Source organism: Callospermophilus lateralis, chromosome 9, assembly GCF_048772815.1.
Source record: "Callospermophilus lateralis isolate mCalLat2 chromosome 9, mCalLat2.hap1, whole genome shotgun sequence".
Lineage (NCBI taxonomy): Eukaryota > Metazoa > Chordata > Mammalia > Rodentia > Sciuridae > Callospermophilus > Callospermophilus lateralis.
In genome coordinates this window covers 24157775-24184101 of record NC_135313.1, presented here as the reverse complement: position 1 = coordinate 24184101, position 26327 = coordinate 24157775, and the positions used below count along the sequence as shown (strand labels likewise).

The window sequence follows — 26327 nt, the reverse complement described above, 5'->3', positions numbered from 1 at the left end:
TGGTCTAATTAAATTTGGAAAAATAGAGCGATGTGAAATATCATATACCTGACTGCAGTAGAATAGAATTCATGCTCATTATACATTCATTCTTCACAGGCCACATAGCCAGTTCTCAGCTCATCACTTCTTTGCACTAAACACCTTTAGACCCTTTGAAAAGAGGAGTACATAACTTACCTCTCCAGAAGTACCCATCATTTTCTTTGAACTCTGTATTTTCCTGAGTTGACTAGAGAATTCTTAATAGTCCTCCTTTAGAACTACATTTCCAATTTCCCTTCATTTCCTGACCACATGTAGACTATATCTCTTCTGTATCACAGACTTGTTAGGCTAGAGTTAGGTTTGTTAAATTAAATTTAGACTTAACACTTCCTCCCTACTTTGAACTCCAACATAGAGAACTGTGACCTAAGTTAGGAAAACAAACTGCAACAAATAATTTATTCCTGTAAAAAGTTAGTCCCTAGTATTATGTAAAATCATAATGTCCCAATAAAATAAATAAAAATAATAAAAAGGTAACCAAGTCTAAGCCAATCATAGTAGGGTACCAGCTTATCAGATTTCATTCACATGAGGTAATGCCTCATCATAACCATGCTCAAATAAAGCAAATATCAAGCTACAATTAATTTGCTTCTCTAAGGCACTTTCTTTTTCTGTCTATAAATAATGCCTGCTCATATTGCTGGGTGGAGTTATTTGAACCTCTTCCTGGTTCTGAATGCTGCCTGATTCATAAATCATTCTTTGCTCACAAAATTCTGCTGTTTGTCTAAATGTTTTAATGGATTATACAAATTGTGAGCTTCTGTAGATATATTTCAATAATCATAGACATGTCTCAATTAAACCTGTATTCCAAATTTTAACAATTTGTGATCATCTGTAGTATTAAATTCATGCTTATTCTATCAAATATACATACTAAATGCCTTATAATGAATTTCACTGAACTTAGATATGCTGCAAAAATGAAAAAAAAAGTAAGAATACATGGAAATATTTGAGTTAAACTGTTTAAGTAGACAACATAAACCAAAAAGAAATTTTTAGTTATCAGCACTTTCATATAAGTGAGGCTACATATGATTCAAACATTATAATATTATTATATTGTACATGTGTTGATGAATATTACCTTCCACAGAGAAAGTGTTAGCCCAACTCAGTCTAGTGATTTAATCCATGTGCTGTAATCTGACAGATCCTGGGTTTGATACTTGTCACTGACTTTGTACAAGTTGAGTCCACAGAAAATAATCATTTTTTATTGATCAAATTTTTGCATTATTGATATCATATTATTGCATTTATTGATCAATTTTTATTGCATCATATTATTAATTTTCAACTTTAAAAATATTTTGTGTAGTTTAGGCATGTTAAATAATATATGAGCATACATGTTTGATATTAATTAGTTGATTAATAGGCATTACATAGTGCATAATGCTGTAGATTATTATGAACTGAAAGACAATCTACCCCCTAAATTCACAAGTTGAAGCACTATGCCCCAGTACCTCATATTGTGACTATGTTTGGAGACAGAGTCCTTAAAATGATGATTAAGTTAAATTGAGACCATTAGGGTGGACCCCATTCCAATGTGACTCATGTCCTTTAAAAAAAAAAGAAGTTAGATCACAGACAGGCACCAAGGAAAAACCATGTGAAGACACATGGAGAACATGGTCATTTCAAGGCAAGGAAATAAGCCTCTGAAAATATCAACCCTATGAATACATTGATCACATATGTCTAGGCTCCAGGGACTATGAGGAAATAAGTATCTGTTGTTCAAGTCACCCTGACTCTGGTTCTTTGCTAAGATAACCCAAGCAAACTAATGTACTGCCTATATCCTTATCTTGAAATTCAGTAGTGTTCCATTGAGTCAACTATTTAATCCTTCTGTGGCTCAGTTTCCTGACCTATAACATGAGAACAACTGGATCTCCAAATTCTAAGATTATTTGGAAAAGTGAATTCCTATATATTGCTTAACAAAACCCAGGCTCATAGCAGGCCCTCAGCATCAACCTTTATTGTTTTTCTGAATCCAGAATCTTAAGTTTTATCCAGTGGGTTGCCTCTGTTTGCATAGAATATATAAAAATTTCTTTTTCTATTTCTAAAGGGATAACTATGAATCACCAAAGTTTAGATGAGAAAACTGCTTGGTACCATCTCAACCTACAATTGAAAGTGACAGTTTCATGTCTGAGGTCTTTTCAAAATGTGATTTTTTCCCCCTCTCAAAATTTAAAACAAGGAAAATGGGCCTTCATAAAATGATGTCTGACAACAGCTGCCTCTGCTGAAAAGCATATGGGAAATGGCCGTTGAGGATTCAGAAGCTAGAGGTGACTGCTTCTGTGACTAGTCTGTTGTTATTTTTAAATGAAAAGGGTGAGCAATTTCAGAAATCAAAAGCCAAAGTATCAGGCTTGCATTTGACAAGATGCCAAGACACACTTTAGTATCTGTCTAATACTTGGCCATAAACACATAAAACAAAAGCCTTAATTAATTTATAAAGAACAAACACTTTCTTTAGTTATCTCCAATGACAACAAGGTCTGATGCTATTACCGTGCTCTTAATGTTCAACTTAAAACATATAGAGCATGCTTTCTATGGACGTTTGTGGGAAAAATCACAGCTACAAATATAACACAAGTTGAGACCCGGGACATACAGAAATTGATTTTTGATTTAAGTATCCTTATATAAATCAACCATTCCTAAGTTGTCATTTAGTGTTTCTACTAATTATTTTAGCTTGCACTTATCTTGTATTTTCTGTATGTAAGGCATTTTTTTTAAGAGAGAGAATTTTTTTTAATGTTAATTTTTTAGTTTTCGAAGGACACAACACCTTTATTTTTATTTTTATGTGGTGCTGAGGATCGAACCCAGCGCCCTGCTCATGCCAGGCGAGAGCGCGCTACTACTTGAGCCACATCCCCAGCCCCTATGTGAGGCATTTCTAAATTGTATCTTATATCACTTACTCATTACATCACTCTGAATGTTACTGAGTTTCACAGGTGAAAAAGCTAGATAAAGTGAGAGCACTTACACAAAGTCACACGGGTGAAAAGTGAAGGAGAAAATATTAAAATGACAACCACCACTAGGAAAAAAAAAAAAAAAACTCCTGAAAATCTTGTTATTCTGGAGATCTAAATCCCAATTTCTTTCAAAATGTGGGAACAGTTACTCCTGTGTTTAAAGTAATATCCATTGTAACACAATCTAAAATTGTGATTTAGGAATAACACTTTCCAGGGTTTCTTTATGGCAAAAATATGAACTTAGCAAGAGCATATCTTACAAGTATCTCTAGCATGCTTCACATGTTTTTAAAGGCAAAATCTGCTACAAATATACACAGTAAAATGCCTTTAAAGTCTTTAAACTGGCATTCTCTTAGGTAGTAGGAAAGTAAGGACCTTTTCATACAGATATGTAGAATCAAATGGGTTTCTATGCAAATACATGATGGAAATATGACAAAACCATCCTTACATAAAGAATTAAAAACAGCATTACTAACAGGTCCATCAGGAATAGAGATAAAAGACACTTGTGCTTCAAACTTAGGAGTTCCTCATTTGTTGCATGACCACATAATGATACTCTGCTGAACATGGGTTTTCTCAATTAAGACAAACAAACAAAAAAGCAAGGACTAATTTGCATAAAATTTGGAAAATAAACAATATCTGAAAGCAATTACCACACAGTAGGTATTTAATACATATATGCTTGACTTCCCTTCCTCCAAAAAGTTCTTAAGGCTCAATGTCTCAGCATTATCCACCCACCCACCTATCCATTCAAATATTTATTCCTCAATGTTTATTTTTCCCCTACTATGTGAAAGACATTATTCAAGGTCCTGAAGACCTAAGGGTTGGAAAAGTAATACAACAGACATAATCCCCACTTTATGGAGAATGGTTGCTTCTTTCATTATTTCCAATCTTTTTCTAATGACAAGATCAATGCAAAGAAAACAAGGTTCCCCTGAGAAAGATTAGTAATGACCTGATAGTTGACTCCTGTATCTTTAATATTTCAAATATAAACCATTTATTTTAAGATTCAACTCCCAAACATCTATTTATCTTGTTATAAAATTATTTCAGATTCTGTTACATATCATCACCTTCAACTTTTGAGCATTTATAGTTTTCCCACATGATTTCATACTGAGACATGTACTTATGTGTGTGTGTTTCTGTGTGTTCATCAGTTTCAAGTAAACAACTTCATTATCAAATATTTTCTTCAATTTTTCTCTTTTCCTGGAATTTTATAGTGAAGACATCATTATGGTATCTTCTGAGACAGCACACACATTACTTCCAAGGTAAAAATTCATTGATCTTAAACTATCTTCTTAAAATGCTATTGTCTATTTTGGTTTTACTCATTCACAAATTGTACTTTGGGTGTTTGAGAAGGTATGCTTTGTTCTGAGTGTTAAAGATATATAAAGCATGACCTTGACTCTTAGACGGTAACAACCACTGTGGAAGATAGATATGGAGGGGAAGAAAGGGAATAAAATGCTTAAGATGCCACAATGGAACTGTCATAAGGACCCTGGACATTCGAAAATAGTGACAAACATCATGGGGCATGAACAGCATCCTGTGGATATACAGGGATGAAGCAGAAACGCTGCCTGAGGAACATTAATGAAGGAAAATTTTGTTAGGGTATTAGACAATTTCCTGAGCCCTGAAAGGTGAAGTGTCCCCCAGGGATTTGGCACCTAGACTGTGATCTTGTCACACTAAAACAAAACAGGATTTCATAATTCTGGGTCTGGAGCAAGAAAAAAATACTAGATTGAAGTGTCTGATCATACCAGATAATGGGGAAACTATCAAAAACTATAAGGAAATCACAAAAGGACTTAGAATCAATTGGGAGAGATATTTTGTGGTCAATGATGAGATATTTGAATTTCAGAACTGTCAATCATTATAAATAATCAAACCCATCAACTATATTTAAATCTGAGTTCATAATAATATTATATGATATTAAACTACTAATTTTAGACAACAATAAGCCAATTCATTTTCTTAGAAGAAAATAATGAAATGCTGATCCTATTTTTAAACATGAACTATGGCACTGAATAACAAAATAATAGATTAAAGGGAGTGTCTTCGTCTATTTGGGCTTCTACAAAAACCTATCACAGACTGGATGTTTTATATACAAGAGAAATTTGTTTCTAACAATTTTGGATGCTAGGGAATCCAAGATAAAGGCAGTGGAATATTGAGTGTATAGTGAAAGTCCATTTAATGGTTCACAGAAGGCCATCTTTTGCTGTGTCTTCATATGGCAGAAGGGATAAGGGGGCCCTGTGATTTCCCTCTAATAAGGCACCCATCTGCTTCCTAATAACCTTGCAATGACCAATACTATTCTTGGTCAATAGATCTCAACATAGGAATTTTGCACAGACTTCAGCATTCACTCTTTTTAAGGCAGAAATATTTATAAAATATTCCAACTAAGAAGTTAAATCTAAATGTTAAAATTAAATCAAACTATATTTGTTAATTAATTATAACAAAAGGAAAAGATTGGAAGCTACAGGGAATTATTTTCTTCACGATTTTCCTCAAAACCTTAAACTTTTCTAAAATACAATTATCTCTTTTGAAAACTGGTGCATTACAATTCTGAAATTTCCTATGAATTAATGGCTCTAAAAAATTCAGCATCAATAGCTATATAAGAACAACTATTAGAATAGGGAAAATGGTTGGAGGCAATTCTCAATGGAATTTCTGCATGACTTCTGTCAGTTTTTGGTCAGGACTAATTTTTTTCAAGAATATTCAGATACTAAACCAGTGTTGGAAGGTAGAACATTAGCTTTCTCATCACAGAAGGCAAATTTGATAGCAGCCCTCTCTGTAACAATGGTATTTTGTGAGCTCAGTGTTCTTCAATTGTGACACAAATTCATCTTGCATAGATGTTGAACTTTTTCCTGCTTCTCAATCATCCTCATGGAATTTGTCCCCAGGAGTAATGTGAACCAATGTAAACATGAAACCTGCTCAATGCTGTGTCATGGAGTCTCATGCCTTCTACCAACACAAGTGACAGATAAACTGGTTAGTTTGAAAATGGGATAAAATCTCAGATACTTGATGGCCCCCAAAGATAAGATGACATCATGTTCCTCCTGCTACAGGAACACTACCACCTGGGGTTGCATCAGAGGGATTAAACATGGGTATAATGAACTCAGCAGATCTAACTGCCAACTTGTTGGAAGTGTAGAAAGTAGGAAAACATATTAAACTCTATCGTGAATATGCATGATACAACTAACATTCTTCAATTAAAATAAAACAAACTCTGCAAAATTCTACACACACACACACACAAAAAAAAAAAAAAAAAAAAAATCCAAAATCTCTGAACAGGTTAATTGGTAGGGAAAGGAAAGAGAGAGAAGGGGGAACTTCTAACTAAAGGCTTCAAAGAGATTCTATTAAAAAATCTTTAAAAATGAGGAAGACCAGACCATAATGTTTAAAGAGGCATACTTGGGTGATAAAACTGTTAAAAAATAAGTAAATAATTTCTACAAAGTAATGATGATGATTACTTCAGAGAAGAAAAGCATTTGACATTAAGAAGGGGTTTCTGGGGAGCTAGTCAAGTTCTATTTCTTGATGTAGGTTGATAGTTACAAGGGTGTAAGGTAAGCCTTTCAAACTTCTTAAGCTATACATTTGTTTTGTGCATTTTTTTAGTATGTGTGTTATATTTGCAGTATATGTGTGTGTATATATATATATATATATATATATATATATATATATATATATATAAAGAAGTTATCAGGTATAAACAAAAGGAAGGACATAAAGTTGTCCCTTGATTTCTACATCTCACTATATAGGAAATGTTTGATAGAGGAAATTAGGAGGTAAACAATTTCAGGTTGCATAGTATTCCTTTCTATTAAATTTTTTCAGTTCAAACTGAATGCATTAGTCAGGAACACTCAGGCAGAGAAAGTCTAAGATCGCTGAATGGAAAATGAGGCAAGAGGGACAGGTGGAAAAGGAAAGATAGGAATTCCAAACCTTATGCCACACAATGGGGAGTTAGTGGCACTGTGTACAGGGAAATTAGGCTGTAATTTGTTTTGTTTCTGCAATTATCTCCATGAATGCAGTGAAAAAATGGGGATTGTTGGTAAGTGGCTGGTGGGGAGAGAAAAGTTAGTAAATTCTTGCCAGGTAAGAGATGACACAAGAAATGAATACCCCAATAACAGGGCTAATATCCAAGTGGTATTTTGGAGGTAGAATAATAAATACATTAGTAATTTACTAGCTATGATGATTAAGGAAGAACACGACATAGAAAATGCCTGAAGGTGCTGCTGGCATCTAGTTGACAGAGATTCTAGGAGGTTGAAAGAATGGTCAGGTCCAAAATGCTAATGCCAAGGGTGAGAGAACTTAGAATAAATTTACTAATTTGAGGCAACTGTTTAATTTTATTGATTGTAAAGTTGCCTTTGGGATTTTCTAGAAGGAAATGATTATGATAATAATAATAATAATAACAACAACAACATTTTCTGCTAGTATACTATTATGATAATAAGATATTTATATAATTTTAAGAAAATTTACATTAGTATTCTTATAATAGTATCTGATTCCTTTTTGTTTGTTTGTTTTGCAGTACTTTAATCAAATCCATAGCCAGGGCAAGCACTGTGAGATATATCCCCCAATAATATCTGTTTTCTTGAACTTATCACTATAAAAATATAAGCAGGCAACAACATAGCTTGATAGACTGATAGAGATAGATGAATGGAGGTAGGTAGAATATATGTATAAATATGTATTAATATGGGTAAATTGTACAGAAATAGGTATTAATACCTTGTTTACTTTCCCCCTTTCCCTGTCTCTTCTGCTCTGCAACTTTATAACCTTATTTAGTAGTAGCAAAGCTTTCTACATTGATGTTCTTCCCATTCTCTGTTTAAAAGCTTGCCTAACACTACTTGGGAACATTAAGGCTAAGATGTTATTATAACAAATTTATATTTTAAAAAATGTCAGACATTTCTGTTACCCATTCTCTTTTCTCTCGGAGAAGATATCTTTTATTAGAAAGTATATTCTTATAGTCTTCAAGCTGTACTTTGTAACCAAATTAATTTAAATATAAAATATAGTAATATTTCCCAGTGGATCAAATGAATGGTCTCTTAGCAACTTGTTATATGTGCAGTAGAAAATGTTTGTCATCATCTATTTAGTTATTTTCACTGGCAGTTTTCCTTTTATGTTTCTCTCTTACAGCTTCCTTTTGGAAAGGGACTTACTAAGCACACCACCAGCAGAGGTGACAACACTGGGTTATTGTTCTAGAGGTAGGGGTCACAGGTTCCTAATATGCTCATCAGCACCAGAGACATCAACATCATTTTCATCTTATAGAGGAGGAATGTAGATATTGACTTGTTTTCATTCAACCTCCTCCTCCTCCTCCTTCATCATCATCACAGTGTTCATATTTTCTATGCACATTATACTTTACAAAGTCCTTTCACATAAATATCACATTTAATCTTCAATCAGCCACTTCTGAAACAATTTACTACATTTCAACCAATTTGTTTTCAGAATGATGTTAAATGATCAAATGCCTTAGGACTTTGTGTTCATGAACTACAAGAATCTTAGAAAGGAAGTGATACTAATAAAATGATGACAGGTGACATTTGATTTAACATCCTTGAATTTCACCACTGAAAAATTTTTCACCCTTCTTTCCTGCTGCATGTTCTCTTAATCCTCCACTAATTTCCTTAAGCAGACCTAGATACTGCAATCTGATGCAATCTCTACCAGCTGACATACAGAAATAAAACTTACAAAATAATTCATGGTAAAGTCTGTTTTGCTGACACAATTACCTCAAAGCCCTTATGGAAAGTGTTAGTGTGTGAAAAGATAGATAAAACAAATTAGGTCATGGGGATTAAGTTTCTGCCGAAGGACATTTTCCTAGAGCTCAAATCAACATTTGTTGCTGTAATTCACAATAACAGAACTCTTACACTAGGAGAACTAGTGTTAGTATTCTTACCAACATTACCATTACTCCTAACTGATTGTTTTCATAATTACCTAGTATAGGACTGGTAGGGTGTTGGATCTCTTTGCAGAGAATATCAAATTTAGTTACCGTGAAATTATCCCCTTTTTACTTTTATACAAAACATAACTAATTTTATTTCTTCAACTATACCACAATTCCTCTACACAGATTATTAATACCTGTATTATTTAAATACAAGGTCATTGCTGATACCTGATCATCTATTTATATATCTAATTGCTCCTGCACTACCACAAAACAATTGGCAGTGACATATCATGAGAAGGGAAACAAACACTCAGGCAGTGTATGAAAACACTTTGTGGACCAAGGATTATATTGAAAATTATATTTTCTGATATTATACCAATGTTTGAAGTATTTTACCAAAAAAGTCCACTAAAGACTTTGGGAGAGATATAAAAGTAAATATCTTATTTGAAAAATTATAAAAATAATTAAAATCATTGTACTAATTTTAATATATCATAAATGTAAATGATCAATATAATTTATTTATTAACTTAATATACACATACAAATATGCCATCTTCAAAAATATTTTTCTGAAATAATCACATTTTAATAAATTCTCTGGTGTTGAAAGATGCTTACATAAATTACAATTCCACTTTTTTTCTATTTTACTTCAGTAGCTAGAGTATAAGTAAAATGGCTACAATTAATCAAATAGTTAAATATGCAAAATTCTAAATTATAATGTAACTTAAGAAAGAAAATGGAAGTTGACACCTTACCAGAGAAAAATGGGGAGAAAAAAGAAAAACAGGATTTGAATTTCCAAATAATTGAGGTGACACTGAAACTCATTAAGAAATTAAGAAAAGCCTTTGATTTCTATACGTATTTCTACAATGTATACAAATGCAGTTACTTTTACTTATATAAAAACATAAAATAAACATGTTTAAAAAGAGCAAGCACAGTTAGCTTTATCATAATACTTAAGAAATTTGTCTCAGTTTTAAAAATTTCCACATTAAATATATTTAAAGACTAAAATGAAAAAGATAAAATATCTTGGTGATAGAGTGCTAATCAGCATTTCAAAATATTATGAAGAACACTAACTTACATATTAACAACCTTGGATGTTAATTTTTCAGATAAATATTTTTCAAGTATCACTAATTTTTAAAAAAATTTTACTTGAAAAACCAACAAACTATATGTTTCTGAGAGCAGTAGTACTGTCTTAAAAATACATTTTACCCACTTTCATCTGAACTTTATCATATCACTATAAAATACAAAGACTATATGAATGCTCATATAGGTATTGAATTTTAGTATTAGTATCCAGGTTTTGTATAATTTTGTTTCACACAAAGCTCATGAGCTTTAGGTAGCACATTACACACACACACATACACACACACACACACACAAATACACACATTTATGTATACATACACATATATACTTATATATGTTGAATTTGTCCAAAATAAACCATTCCCTCATTTTATTCACCAATTTCTTCATGAAAGGTTGCTAAGTGACAGGCCTGAGCTTCCAAATATTTAGATGAATAAAACCAAAAATCCATCTAAAATCTTGGAACAGAATAGGGTACTGAAGTTAGTATTTAAATGGCTTCACTTAAGGTACTCAGCACTTTGCAAATCTCACAAAGTGTGATAAGTTCAGCAATACTGAGAATTTTGAGGTGGTGTATCAGCAAATTATGATATAATTAGGAAAAAAATATTTACATCCTCCAGATCTTCTAATTATCATTGATAAACACAATTGATAAAATAGGTAAGTACCAAGAATTAGCAAACAGAAATAAAAACATTTATGGGACACAGCCCCAACATGATGGCCAAATTAGCTATAATAAAGAACCAGCAGAGAGCAACACCCTAAGAAAGGATCAAACATAGATTCCATTGATAAGTACAGATCCAGGTCATACATGCAGAATATTTTGAAAATGATTATAGAATGCAGTCTAACACGAAAGTGAAGAGTCAACAGGAACCTAAATTAGCCTAACCTGAAATTTAGTTTTATTGATTTCTCATGAAATTAGAACATATTTTCTTAGTAATTTATTCATTAGTTAAAACTCTGCAGGTAATCATTATATATGGCATATATTATGTACTTGATCCATTAATATGCTAAGGGTGATTAGTAATCTAAAATATGGACACACTTTTTTTGTAGTGCTGTGTAAAAAGCTAATGTCTAGTACAGTATTAAGTGATATTTATTCAAACTGCACTTAGGCTACACAATTGTACTTAAATTACATTCATTAATTATACTTGTAAAATTATATAATCTATGAGAAAATGCATTTTCACTTACAAACTACAGCAATTTAATGAAATTGTCAAACTTTTTTAAAAGTCAGTTTCTAATGCTTTTCCCTTCTAAGGGAATAGTCTTTTACTTTTTTTTTTTTTTTTTTTTCATCTCACCAACTTGTGATTCTGAACTCCTTTAGGCATCATTGGGTTTTCAAACATATGGAACAAGCTTCAATGAAAACCCTCAAGATTTAACTGTGAACAGTTTGGGGGCACAGTTCATAAAAATAGTTTTTCCAGTGCTTTGTGGTGGTGAAGCAAATGGAGCATCATTTCAAGAATCTCTTTGCCAACTCCCCCAAATTTCACATCATAAATAGTAAGAACATACGCTTGAATGCAGATCTTAGTAAAGACCAAAAAGACCACCATTAAGAGAAAGGCATTTTTATGCATCACACCAGAACATGAAACATAGAGAATAGAGATTGCTGCAGAATACTTCACCCCATTTGTTACTGCTTTGTCTTACCACTGTTTAACCAAAATATTGCAGATATATCTTATTTATTGTTCTGCTATTCTTTTGTCCATAGGTATTGAACATTTCAAATCACACACTAAATGGGACCATTAGCTTGGAGAAAATCACCAAGCCACAGGGAAATTCTAGGTTTTCACAATATCTATCAGGGAAAATAAAGCTAGTTCATTTCTTCTTCTTAAAGTTATGCATTTACTTAATTTTATTTCATATTTATTTTGGGGAGGAGGGAAATGGATTACACGTCCCTGTCACATAAGTACTTGCAAAATGACTGTTTTCATTTTATTTTCTACACTCTGCTCCCCTGCCCTTTCTCTCACTAATTTGCAAATGAAGTATCACTTTTACTTAGTGAGAGATCTTTTCAAAATAGACTCCAAACCCAAATTAAGAATGTATGTCTTCTGCCCCCCAAGAGTTAAAGGCCTCCTTTTAAAGTTAATTAATTTTGTCAGTAACAAATGGAGAATCAGCATTAGTGAGAAGTAGCATTCAAAATTTTTAAGTCGAAACATTGACTCGAAAGAAGCTTTACCTCACCTTGCCATACTGAAGATAAAAAGCATTTCACAAGTATAATAAAGCATGCCCTCTTTAGGAAAGCAGTGACAAAATAAGGACAATTGCATATGATATTGCAAACCAAGAACTCCAATAAAAGAGAAAGAAGTTGAATTACAAGCAGGGTTTGATTCACAGAAGAGTCTGCGCAATAGGTTAGAAAAACAGAATCCACTCAGGTTTGAACCAATAATATCTCTTTGCCAAAAAAAAAAAAAAATGTTCCAAGTTCCTTAAGGAGGAGAGCCTGAAACCAATTGTACATAGTTTATGGTTTATCATATGCAAGAGTAATTATGCTGATTGTATGCTAAATTATATATAATTTTTTTCTTCTAGAGTGCATTAGGTCTTTCTCAATATAATTTAAAATTGACTATACTTATAAAGTTGAGACTTGTAGTGATTCTCTAGGTGTGGTTAAAGATGCTAATGTAGGTTTTATCCTGTTTCCCAGAGTGGCTACAGGTGTGTGCTATAAGATTTACAAGGCATTGTTTTCATTAAACTTCTGTCTGGGTGAGTTTCAAACAACATTCACACTTTTATTATCAGTAACTACAAATAGACCTCTCTTTATCTTGTAACAGCAGTACCCAAGATAGATCCAGGGTAATAATACAAACTCCATGAATATGGACAAGGAGGAAGAAAGGAGGAAAAGAATGAAGAAGAGAATAAATGAGATACTGGTGGAACAATCTTGAGCTAATGCTTTTATTTTTTTCTTGTCAATAATTTGTTTTGATTTTTTAAAAACTTTTTATTTGTTTTACTTAGTTATACATGACAGTAGAATGTATTTATGCACTTTGATATATCATACATAGAATATAACTTCTCATTTTTTTGAGTGTATATGTGGCAGAATCATATTGGTCATGTAGTCACATATATACATACAGTAATAATGTCTGTTTCATTCTACTATCTTTCCTATCCCCACATCCCCTTCCCTTCCCTCCCATCACTTCCCTCTAACTAATCTAAGGTAACTCTATTCTTAAAAGTCCTTATCTGTGGTTCAAATTGTGCCAATTAGCTACAAAACCTCGGATAACCTCTTTTGTCTTTCATCTCTAAAATGAAGGATAGAGTAATCTAGCGCGGAAGGCCAGTGGGAGGCGGGCCCCCGGCATCCTGAGGAGAGATCATGGAAACCCTGGCCGAGCCTCGGTGGCCTCCTGGCCTGGCAGTGATGAAGAGAATAGATGATTTACTTCGATGTGGAATTTGCTTTGAATATTTTAACATTACAATGATTATTCCTCAGTGTTCACATAACTATTGTTCTCTCTGTATAAGAAAATTTCTATCTTATAAAACTCAGTGTCCAACTTGTTGTGTGACAGTTACAGAGCCAGACCTGAAAAATAATCGCATACTAGATGAACTGGTAAAAAGCTTGAATTTTGCACGGAATCATCTGTTGCAGTTTGCTTTAGAATCACCACCCATATCTCCTGCTTCTTCCTCTTCTAAGAAACTTGCTGTCAAAGAACATACTCCTGGAGGTTACCGAAATTCTTTAAAGCAGGGGAGCAGATTAATGGACAATTTCTTGGTTAGAGAAACTAATGGTTCTACATCAGAGTTGTCAGTGAAAGAAAATGACATTAAATTCAGCCCACAGAAAGAGGCAAGCACTTCTCTGGAGACTAAAGCAGCATGTTTTATGGGAAAGACAGCCCTTGGCTTCTCAGATACTAATGGTCATGAGATACCCTCTACGTCCACTTTGAAGCAAGTTTCTAAAGTGGATTGTCCTGTTTGCGGGGTTAGCATTCTAGAAAACCACATCAATAAACACTTAGACAGCTGTTTATCACGTGAAGAGAAGAAGGAAAGCCTCAGAAGTTTTGTTAACAAAAGGAAGCCACTGCCCAAAACAGTGTATAACTTGCTCTCTGATCGTGATTTAAAGAAAAAACTAAAACAGCATGGATTGTCTACTCAAGGAAATAAACAGCAGCTTATTAAAAGGCATCAAGAATTTGTACATATGTACAATGCCCAATGTGATGCTTTGCATCCTAAATCAGCTGCTGAAATAGTCCAGGAACTTGAAAACATGGAAAAGACCAGGATGCGTCTTGAAGCAAGTAAACTCAATGAAAGTGTAATGGTTTTTAATGAAGGACCAAACAGAAAAGAAAATAGATGAAATTCACAGTAAATATCGTAAAACGCATCAGAATGAATTTCGGCTTCTGGTGGATCAGGCAAAAAAAGGATACAAGAAAACTGATGGAATGCCAAAAAACAAAGTAATGAAAAAAAATGAATCTACAGAAAAGCTGTTATCCATGCATATGGGACAGGAAGATGATAAAATGAAATTCTCAGATACAACCTCAGTAAGAAATCACTTTCCTCCATCAAATCTATGCTCCCCAGAAAAGATGAAGCCTGATAGACAAGATGATTCTTCTAGTTGTACTGATATTCAGGAATCAGCTCTTTACACATCGGAATTAGGTTCATGCAATAGTTCCAGTTCAGACATCATAAGAGATCTTCTGGAAGAAGAGGAAGCCTGGGAAGCATCACATAAAAATGATCTTCAAGACATAGAAATAAGCCCAGGACAGAATCGCCGCACAAGAGCAGCTGAAAGTGCTGAGATTGAAACAAGCGTAATAGGAATTAGTGTGGGCTGTTGCTGATTTTTTAATTCAGTGATCAGAATGTGGTACTTTTTATTGCCATATATGGATTCCATATTTATAAATGTCCAAGGGAAGATGTTAATTCCTAAATCTTATGGTTAACTGATTTCTAGTCTCTTCCGCCTTTCCAGAAAAAGTTAAGCATCCTCACTTGGTCAGTTGCCTTCTGCCTCTAAAACGTTTCTCCTTATAAACACTATCCACATGTTCACCAGCTTTGCAGAGTGGGTAAATTATTTGGGAAAGGGATTTTGTTTGGTTTCTAAATTTCAAAATGTCCTTACACCATCCTCCTTTTCTTCCGTGGACACCAACTTCACAAAAGGATTCTTTTCTGCCTATTTACTGTAACAAGCACTAGAGTTAAGAGTGTCTGTATTTTGTCCTACTTCACATTCTTGGTGTGTGTAAGTACCTGATGCTGTTATATCAGCACACCCATGACAGCAATTCATGATAGTTATTTTCTAAGTTGAATGTAGTTATTTGGTAAACTTGTGTTTTACACATTACTCAGAATAGGATTATAATTAAAAGTCACAAAGTTAGTATTATAATTTTTAAAAAGTTACAAAGTTAGTATTATAATTTAAAGTCACAAAGCCACAATAACTTTGAAACATTGAGCTTATTCTTCTGAATGGCTCTTAAAAAAGATTATTGTTAGTATTTTTTCAGTTGAGTTGATCAAATCTCCAACATTTTGAATCCCAGCCATTTAATGAAAAGTATGTAATAAATGTATTTTGTTAATGAAAAAAAAATAAAATGAAGGATAATGCTATACTATTTCCAAGATTCCTTCCAGTTTACTTGTACTGAAAGAAAATGTTCCATTAAAAATAAAGACAACAACTAAAAATCCATCTCTCTAAGTATTTTCATCCTACAGAATATAAGTATCCAATCCCTATGTTGAAATATATATACTAATGGGATCACCACGAAAAACTAACAAAATCTGTGATTTCAAATTCTTAAAATTTGTATAATGTTTATAAGACTCAAAAAATATCCCTTCCACTCTTAAATATCTGATCTTAAGGAAAAACAATCATACCAATTTTGTAAAATCAAATCCTGGAAAAGGTTGATTTGGCTTAGTTGAAGTAATGTTATTAAAATTCGTTACAGAGGATACTAAAGAATTGGTGACAAACATTAAAACAGAGACCTAACTATGCTTTCAATAATCATTGTCCCCTGATCTGCCTTTTGGAGTAACACCTTGCTGTCTTCCCTGAACCACTTTACTTGGAAAAAAAAAAATGTGTTCAAGGAAGCAGGAGGGTACCACCAATTTGAAAAAGATAACTTATAAATCATAGGCTTATGCTCTGCTAATTTAGTTCATATCATTTTCATCTAATTATATTCTTTGAAAGGATAAGCTAATTTGTTACTCAAGAGGGTATTCTTTGACTATTTATCAATATTAGTAAGTCCTGCTCCAGGGTGTGCCTCATTGCCTTCAGTTCATTTACTTCTTGTACACAATTTTTCAAATGTTGTTAGTACCAGAATTCATAGAAAAAATAATTCTGTAAATGCCAAGGCATTTATTATCAGTAACCATGCAAGTCTCAAAAAAAACAAAGCTGATATTTGGGATTTATGCATTTTTAATTTTCAACCATAACATTCATCTAAAAAAGAAAGAATTGCAAACAAAACTAGTCTCCTTACCACTGGTCAATTATTCATTATCAACATTATTCTATGTAATGTGTATTCTGAAAATCTTTTCTGTGCCTACCTATGGGTGTATAAGAATATTTTACTTAAGATTCAGCTAACATAAGAAAAATATTCTTGATCATACAATCTATTAGAGTTCATTTCAGTTTTACTATTTTGTATTCATCTGTGCAAAGCAGCCAGACAAGTTATGTTTTCTTCTCTTGTTGAAATTAAAGTTAACTCATGGGAGGTTTACATATTAACATAATATGTCCTTTGCATCAACTGTTCCATTTGAGTTTTATAATCAAGCTGAATCAATTAAAATAGATAAATCTCTAATAAAGTACAACGTTCAACCAGAATTTCATCACTCATTCCCTGGGGAGTGAGCAAAGATACCTGAGGCCAAATTTACTTAATTGTTCCAGGATAAAGCCTTGCCTTTAATCACAGACTGCTTCAAAGAAATTCCCGACAGTTTTAATTAATTAGCTTCATTCCTTGTTCATTCATAGAATTTAAAATATTTTACATCTCTTATCTTGGCTAAAAAGTCATCATTTATTTTATTGTGTTATTTTTTTGAGCTGCAGGATATCACAGAAACCAAGTTTTTACCACTGGGGGTGGAAGTTGAACGAATATCTGTAGCTACGATTTAGAAATGAGTGAGCCATACAGAGCTTCACTGCAGAGATGTAATCAAAAGGAAATTACCATTAAAACAATTAGATCTGCTTCGATGATAAATATGATTCATGTCCTGGATTTGTTCTTTTCTAGGGGTGTGTGTGTGTGTGTGTGTGTGTGTGTGTGTGTGTGCATGCCCTTTTGTTGGATAACAAATATCATTATGAAAATCATTTGATGAAAACCAAATAAAAATACAATCATTTATAGTCAACAAATCAATGTTAACATCTAAAATAGCTAAGTGGAAAAAAAGAAGCTAAATCTCTGAAGAAGTATCTGATAATCAATTGTATATCTATAAGTCACATATTCCAGGTAAAGAAAACAGACACTAAAGGACTAAAATATTTCTGTGTGATCTTGGGCTAGTGATTAAAAAAAAAAAAGAATTTTAAGAGTGACTATATAATCTGGAGTGACAGTTATTAAATGAATGTCATTCTTAAAATTTTTACTGAAGTCTTTAAAGACAATTTAAGGCAATGTCAAAACTCCAACCAAAGACAATCAAGAAAGAAGAGGAGATGTAGCAAGGGGTTATCCCCCACAAGATTCAGCTAAGGAGGAAATGACCTGTACTCTAAACGGGTTCATAATCTGGTAGCTGCTGGTGGCCATACCCCCTAACACAGGAGCCATTCTCTGAAGTTGATGGGAAAATTGAGCCTGTGAGATGTCATTGGTTCCCCCAAGACAGACTGACTTTAGAACTTTCTGTAAACCTGCAGTTATAAAATCTGGATAAGTCCCTTTATTTCTTCTTCAAAAAGAGAAAAATTATCATGAAGCACTCTTGTGTGTACATATATTAGGTTTGTGGCTTTTAGCTAAACTGCTAAAATAGATCTATTAAATATTGGTTTTGATAACTTTTTTGATTTTTTGCATTAACTTCTCAGAGTTTCCTCTTTCCTCTTGGAAACTTCTCTATTAGACCTTATTTTGTTAAAATATTGCCCTTAAAAATGTGATTTAAAAAAGAAGATTCAGACTAGGAGTGGTGCCACCCATAATCCCAGATACTCTGGAGGCTAAGGCAAGAGATTGAAAATTCAAGGCCAGCTTGGGCAATTTAGTGAGATCTTGTCTCAGAATAAAAAGTGCTGGAGATATAGCTCAGTGGTAGAGCACTTGCCTAGCCTTCAAAGCCATAGGTTCAATCCCCAATACTGGAAAAAAAAAAAAAAAAAAAAGAGAAGAGGAGGAAGAGAAAGAAGAAGAAGAGGAGGAAAAGAAGAAGAAGAGAAGGAAGAGATGGAGGAAGAGGAGGAGGAAGATAATTTAGTGATTTAGTTGACAAGAACAAAGAAAAAAACTGTCCACATTCAAACAATTTAGGCTATTCTAAACACAGCTATTCACACTTCAATCTCATAATACGCCAATTTCTAAATCAATAAAAAATAATGTAAGTGATGCCTCCCTGATTGTGACAATTCTTTTCATTCATCTTACTCAATAATTTAAATTATAAAATGTAATAGGCATTTTACATAATTGCATTTATTCTCTATGGCCACTGTGCATTCTAAAACTTAATATGTTTTCCCCTTCACTATGACAAGTTGAAAATTCCCTCCCTGAGTTCATTAGTAAGCTTTGTGTAGCTTGATCAAAAATCTGATAAGAACAATTAGAGGAAGGAAAGATTGTTTCAGCTCACAGTTTTAGAGGTTTAGTCCATAGTCAGTCTAGATCATTGCTCTCAGCCCAAAGTAAGGCAGCACATCATGGTGGAAGAGTGTGACAGAGGAAAGCTAATCAGGACATCCAGGCAGGGAAGCAGAGAGAGGAAAGGAGAAGGAACCCCAGGGAAGAGGGACCCTTCTAGGGCAAGTCCCCAGTGATCCACCTCTTCCAGCCACACCCTACCTGCCTACAGTTACTCCAATTAGTCCATTCAAACCAGGATGGGCTGATTACTTTATGGTTCCCATAATCTAAACATTTCACATCTGAATATTCCTTCATAACACAGGAGCATTGGGGTAATACCTCACATCCTACCCATAACACTAGACATTTCCTAGCCTACCTTCCAATTAAGTGAATGAAGACTATTTAAATATAGAGGAAAGTGTTGTACACCTTTTTCAATTTCTGATTCTCTGTGTGGTTTCCTAAAGGGCAGGCTAAAGATGGCTATAGTTAGGCTCCCTCACCAAGGCTTCCAGTGGGCTATGTTTTTAGTATGTAGCCCAAATCATAAGCACTCCGATTCCTCATAGGTAGTCAAGGTCATAAACATTCCCCTGTGACCATGTGCATACTTATGTAACCTGCTGGCAATGTGCCTTTTTTGTTTGGCCTGTATAAAAAAAAAAAAAAAAATCCCGTAGAAATGACTCAGGGGGCTAAATAAAACTGGTTGTCGGGAAAATGGGGCTGAAGTTGGAGCCTGGAGGGCTGTTAACCACCTCTAAATAAAGAATGTCTACTTTTCCAACTGCATCTTGCATCTTATTCCAACTGCCAGGATCCTAAATCAGTTTTCTGGGTCTGAAAACTTGTCTGACAGTTCCCCAGCAATTGGTGAAATACAGAAGACGCAAAAGCTCTTAAGGAAGATGGAATCAACAAGTAGATGGAGTCCAGGTCTTTAAATGATCATCTTCTTGTTCCTAAACTTGGATTCTTAGATCCAGAGTTGTAGAAACAAATACTGAACCCCAAACAAATGTAGGCACAGACAAGGTTTCATTGAGGGACTTGTGCCTGAGGCTGAAGGGAGTCAAGGCACTGGCAGGAGTATATCAGGCTGGCTCCCACAGGAAAAAAGGTGGAGGGTCCTTTGCCTGAAGCCTAAAGGGAGTTAACATGGGGAACAGAGATCCCAGGCTGACACAAGGAAAGAGAAAAGGTGAATAGCTTTCATGGCATCCACAAGATAGGGAAGACCTTGACCACTTGATGCCATCATGTGTAGAGGCGGACCTCAGCCACGCTGTGCTCTTCCATTGTGAGTTTTACTACCATCTTAAGTCTCCACTCAGGGATGAGTCTTACTATGCTAATGAGGTAAAGGTAACTGTGGGTTAATATTCTATGCATGTGTTTTCCCCCTCTCCACCTGGAGTTGTTCTTATCTAGGAAAGTTTCTAATATTCTTCTTTTCAGAGCTGGCATTTCTGCTCACCACATAATCTCAAAAGACTGAGCTGACTTTTCAGCCTCCCTTCTTCTGGAATGTTATCTCATTCCCATTGTCTTGATTGAACACTGGTGCACATTCATTTTAACTCCTAATTTTCTCTTATGTCTGTTAACTCCATAAGACTGAAAATTAGCTTGGCTGTCTTATTTCTCTTGAAAAGCATGCATCCCTTTGTCTAAGGGGTCCTTTTATTCATGGGGGACTCCTGACTGTCCCATTATAGACAGGAATGCTTTAGACTTTATGTGGATAAGAAACACGTGTGGTAAACTCCCTGGAAGTTTCGTGTTGACCTATTGGAGCACTTACTGTGTCCCAAGTGCTATATTCATCCACTCTTTCTCTGGTAATCTCAAGGTAAGTTAGCATCCTAATTGATGGACATCAAGGTGTCACTCAACTACACAGGAGTCATTTCATCATCTTACATAGACCCAGACTAAAGTGGTTAAGTTTTCAAAACTTTTTAGATATCTATCTATTCTTTGAATATCATTGTTTTCTCTAATTCAGTTTCTAGAGTCAAAAGATATAACACATGTGTGCCAGGAGTGGTGGTACAGGCCTGTAATTGCAATGGCTCAGGAGGCTGAGGCAGGAGGATCAAGAGTTTAAAGCCAGACTCAGCAAAAGCTAGGCAGTAAGCAATTCAGAGAGACCCTGTCTCTAAATAAAATACAAAATAGGGATGGGAGAAGAGGGGAGGGGAGGGGGGAGGGGGGATAGTAGAGGATAGGAAAGGCAGCAGAATACAACAGACTCCAGAATGGCAATATGTAAATCAATGGTTGTGCAACTGAAGTGATTCTGCAATCTGTATATGGGGTAAAAATGGGAGTTCATATCCCACTTGAATCAAAGTGTGAAATATGATATATCAAGAACTATGTAATGTTTTGAACAACCTACAATAAAAATTAATTAAAAAAAAAAAAAAAAAAACAAAATAGGGATGGGATGTGGCTCAGTGGTCGAGTGCCCTGAGTTCAATCCCCAGTAATCCTGCCCTCCAAAAATAAAAAGAAAAGAAAAAATATATATAGCACTTGTGTAATTTTCCAAATAGAGGGGAATAAAAGAAAGAAAGCTTTGAGACAATGCTAATGCTAATTTCTATGTCTTATAAAATGATGGCTGTTTGAGAATTTCAAGGGTTTTCATGACAGTAGCAATGTACATGGTGTTATCACCAGCTCCTTCTTCCATCAACACAAAAATACGATAGGCCAAAATAAACAAACAACCAAACAAACAAATAATCATATAAATAACCTCTCTCTACACCCTAGGAATGTCTTTCTTAGAATTACTAAATTTTCATTCAAGACAGTCTTCAGAAAATTGGAGTGGAGCTCTCACATTGTTTTCTAAAAACTTGACAAGAAATTGTCAGATGTGCATAGGCTAAAATGAACAAATTTCCTACAGCAGTTGATAAATTAATTTTACATATGTTGTTTATTTTTAACCACATACTTGCTTGAAGTATAATATAAGGTTAATAACTTTTTACAGTAGCACTAAAATGCATGGCTGTTCAATTTTATTTGGGGGACTACTCTAGAATTTAGTTCTATTTCTGACAAAATGAGCTTTTGGTAATTATAAAAATTAATCAAGGTTATTAATTTTAAAAATATTAACTTAAATTTTTTTTCTTGAATGTTCTTTTTTCTTTTTGTTCTTTTTATCTGACCTAGACAGCCAAGAAGGTTGGAGTATAAAAAGTTAATAATTTGATAAATCCTCAGTTTCACCTGCTGTAATTCACATCAGATAATTTTATTATCTCCAACCAGATATTTAATTATTTGTTTACATTTTAAACTCTGATGTTTTCCCTCACAAACCCATAAGTGTGACAAAGAGAACTTGTTTACCTGTTTGCATGACTCAACATTTATTAATTGGAATATTAGACATTTTAGACATCTTTTCCCACCCAAAATTGACCAGTCAATCATTGGACTTTCATTCTCTTTTTAAATCACAAACATCAAGCCAATTCCTTGAATATATGTTTTCGATGATATTCCCAATTAGGCAGGACCACTGGCACTGAAGCTTCCTCAACACGACATTGAGTGGCAACATTATTTTAAAGATTCTTGGACACTAAGAGATAAGGTGGTCATTTGGAAACTTAAATAAAATTTAAACGATATGGACTATTATTTTGAAAGAATTTCTGGGCAAGTCTTTTTTCCTGTGAACACAAATGACAGGAGACTTAGTCCTGGGGCAAGGGAGATGACGCATCATCTACAGGTGTGGTGACCAAAGGAAAGTTAAGTGTGAAGGCATAAGTTTGTTCAAAAGAAATAAGTATCAAATTTTGAGATTAACATGCTAGAAAATTATTAATAACTGCTTAGTTATTCATAAAAGCCCTGACTTGCAATGCATCATAGAAACAGCTGACTAAACTGAAGTTAAACCAACGCCAGTAGTTGAAAATTTTTACTGAGCTTCATACTCTGATATAATCTTTTCCTCTCAAAGCACAACAGTTAATCAGTGCCATTTGCATTACCACATGTATTTACTTTTACAGGCCCAGGAAATATACTGACTTCTAAAAGCTGTTCCTTTGTTTTAAATAATGTTTGTATATAAGGGACTGTTTCCTACATGAGGAAAAATTGAGAACATCACAAATCTTTCTACTTAATCAACTCATTTACTCAAATGACAAATCATTTAAATTAGAACTGCTTGAAAACTGATCCTCCACCGTGTTCCTAGCAGTGAATTATTGTTCTCCTTCTGGATTTTGTTGTCAGAGATGGAGTGGGTGACTAGAGTCCATAACCAAGATGGAATAGTAAATTTTGTATTTTCTTTCCAATTCAAAATGAAGCTGCTAGTTTAAATGTATTTAGGTATCAATACTAATAAATTTAAGTGGCTTTTCTTTAACATATCAAATAATACATACAAAAATATGGATACCAATTTTTGCTAAATTATAAAATATACTCCTAGAATTAATTTTTTATATTAATATATATTTCTGTATGAGTTTTCAATATTAAGAAGTCCTGCTTTTTTTTTTCAGAAAACTTTTCCTTTTCAATTTTTTTTTTGTTCACACTCACCAAAAAAATTAGTCTTTTGAAAGAATATAAGTTCTCAGTCTATACTGATTAGATAATCTCATCTTTCTTCTTTAGTGGCAAATAAGGCAGCCAATTGCAAATTCTAAATCACATGCACTTTGGAAGGATAGTATTAGTCTACAGAAAATTCTGAGTATTAGAATGAATTATATATCAATTCAAGTTCTCTTCAACAATGTTGAATACAGCTCACAACAGCAGAAATATAAACAATATACAAATCCTATAATGTTCCTGATACTGATTTCTATAGTTGATAAGTCAATATACTAGTGTTCCTTTCAGTACAAAGTATTCCATTGAACACCTATGGCATATAACTATAGTTTTCTTAGAAGCTAAAATACACATAAATAAAATGTAACCCTCACCATTAAAATTTTTACTATGTATTAAATAAGCAAATAAAAATACATGAGCAAATAAAAATACAATAAATGCAATGTGTTAACTATTATGGTAACCTAGAAGAGACAATTTTTGTCAGGTAAGTTTGAGAATATTAAGAAGTATGGTATGAATGGAGGCTATGAAGAAAAAGCAATAGTAAACAATTTAAAAAATTATTACTTTCAATTACATATCATAAATTTTATGTTCACTAGATCAGAATTTGTCTCCTCTTGATAGAATTTGATTAGCAATCACCTTTTAGGAGTTACTCAATTTATTTGTTGATTAACGAATGCTGTAGGACTGTCTCTTCCCCTGGATACATTTTTGTTCATGTCTTCACATGTGTTCATTGACTATTTTTAACTGAGAAAGCCTATATAAGTCTTTTTCTGCAAATATATCAGTAGAGAAAACAGGACTCATTGAAAGAGCCTGAAATAACAACAGATGTTCATCCACTATATGAGACTACATCAATTTATCTCTTAATAAATGAAGGTCTGAATATAAAATGCAAGGTTCATATATTTGGTCGATTTCATCCATTGGTATTTTAGGAAAGAAAGGTTTTGTAATGAATTTTCTAGCCAAATATATTGCTATAAAATAGACCAAAAGATACAAAGAATTATCAGCCACTTAACAAAAAGTATTCTTACTTCATAAAAATGTACAAATGTTACCTAATAATAAAAATTAAAACAAAATTAAAAATTATTCCAATTAGATGCCTTCTCCTTGTTCTTATCTCCTTAATCTATTCACTACATAATGTCCAACTACTTAAAATATCACACCTCTATCATAACAAAAATATTATTGAGCATGCCTGTCTAATGCATATGGTTTATACTATTTATAGATGTGCTGTTTTATTAATATAACCTCAAAAATACCTTGAAAACCTTAATTCTTATGCTTAATGTAACTGGAGAAACATAACTTTAAACATTTACAGAAAACTTTTATGTATTTTTCTTTATTTTATAAATGCTTTGTTTGCAAACATCATGCAAATTCTGAAAGCCAAATATTTTGGCTGGCTTATGTCTCAAATGAGACACATTATACCTGTAGGTTAATAATTACAGATGGTATATATATATATATATATATATATATGTATATTTAACCCATATTTCATATAGTGTTTTTACTTCTTTCGGTTATTTGCTGCTTTCTTGTCAGATGTGAAGAGATCATCATTGTTTATTGCTGTTAAGTGTTGCCATGTAGTTGAAGAACAGTTAGGAGTTGAAGTATCAGGTCAGCAATACATTTTCCCTCACTTGTAACTACTCTTCAACACAAGGTTTTCTGAAAATTTAACTTAATCTATTTTGTGAAGTGTTATTTTAGATAAAATTAAATGACATTATTTGTAAAAACAACTTAACCAGAATACAATCTGCAATACTCAGAAATATGCTGAAAGAAAACCAGTGAGGGAAGCCACAAGTGGCTACCTATGCACTCTCCCTCAAAGCACATTGTGATAAGGGCTCTTCATGGCACATTTATTCATATACAAACTGAGTCAAGGCACCAGTGTCAACCACATGTTAGGACAGCTTATTTGTTTTGCATTATTTTAAATAAAAAGATACATAAGCGGCAAAATTCTCACACACAACCTTGAAGTGAAGAGTACTTTGGAAACTGCTGGGCTACTTTTTCAATAGTAAATTCATAAAATCCAAACTTACTTAGAATTCTTCAGTAGTTTATCTATGCCTACAGATTTATGTTCACATTCTTTTGTACAGCATTCAAAGCCATTTTGGACCTCTAGTCTTTATCTTAAATGCATATTATATTGTAATGACACCAAACTATTAAATTTTCCCAAAACCTTCCATACCTCTATGTTCTGTTCTTTCCCTTCTCTCAGTGGGAAAAGCCAAAAGCAATGGAAATAGAGAGAAATAGAGCAACTAATAGATATTAAGCAGGAAAACTATACAACTGGTGATGGGTAAAATTTAGGGAAGAGTGAGGGAAGTTGACCCTCATAGTTCTCTTTAGGTA

General features: G+C 33.4%; 1 protein-coding gene and 1 pseudogene across 1 annotated transcript in view; one reads left to right on the top strand and one right to left on the bottom strand.

The window, feature by feature from the left end:
- Erbb4 (erb-b2 receptor tyrosine kinase 4) overlaps positions 1–26327 on the bottom strand; it is a 681070-nt gene that overhangs the window by 485161 nt on the left and 169582 nt on the right. The window lies entirely within an intron of this gene.
- On the top strand, positions 13719–15235 carry LOC143407174 (E3 ubiquitin-protein ligase RAD18 pseudogene; annotated as a pseudogene).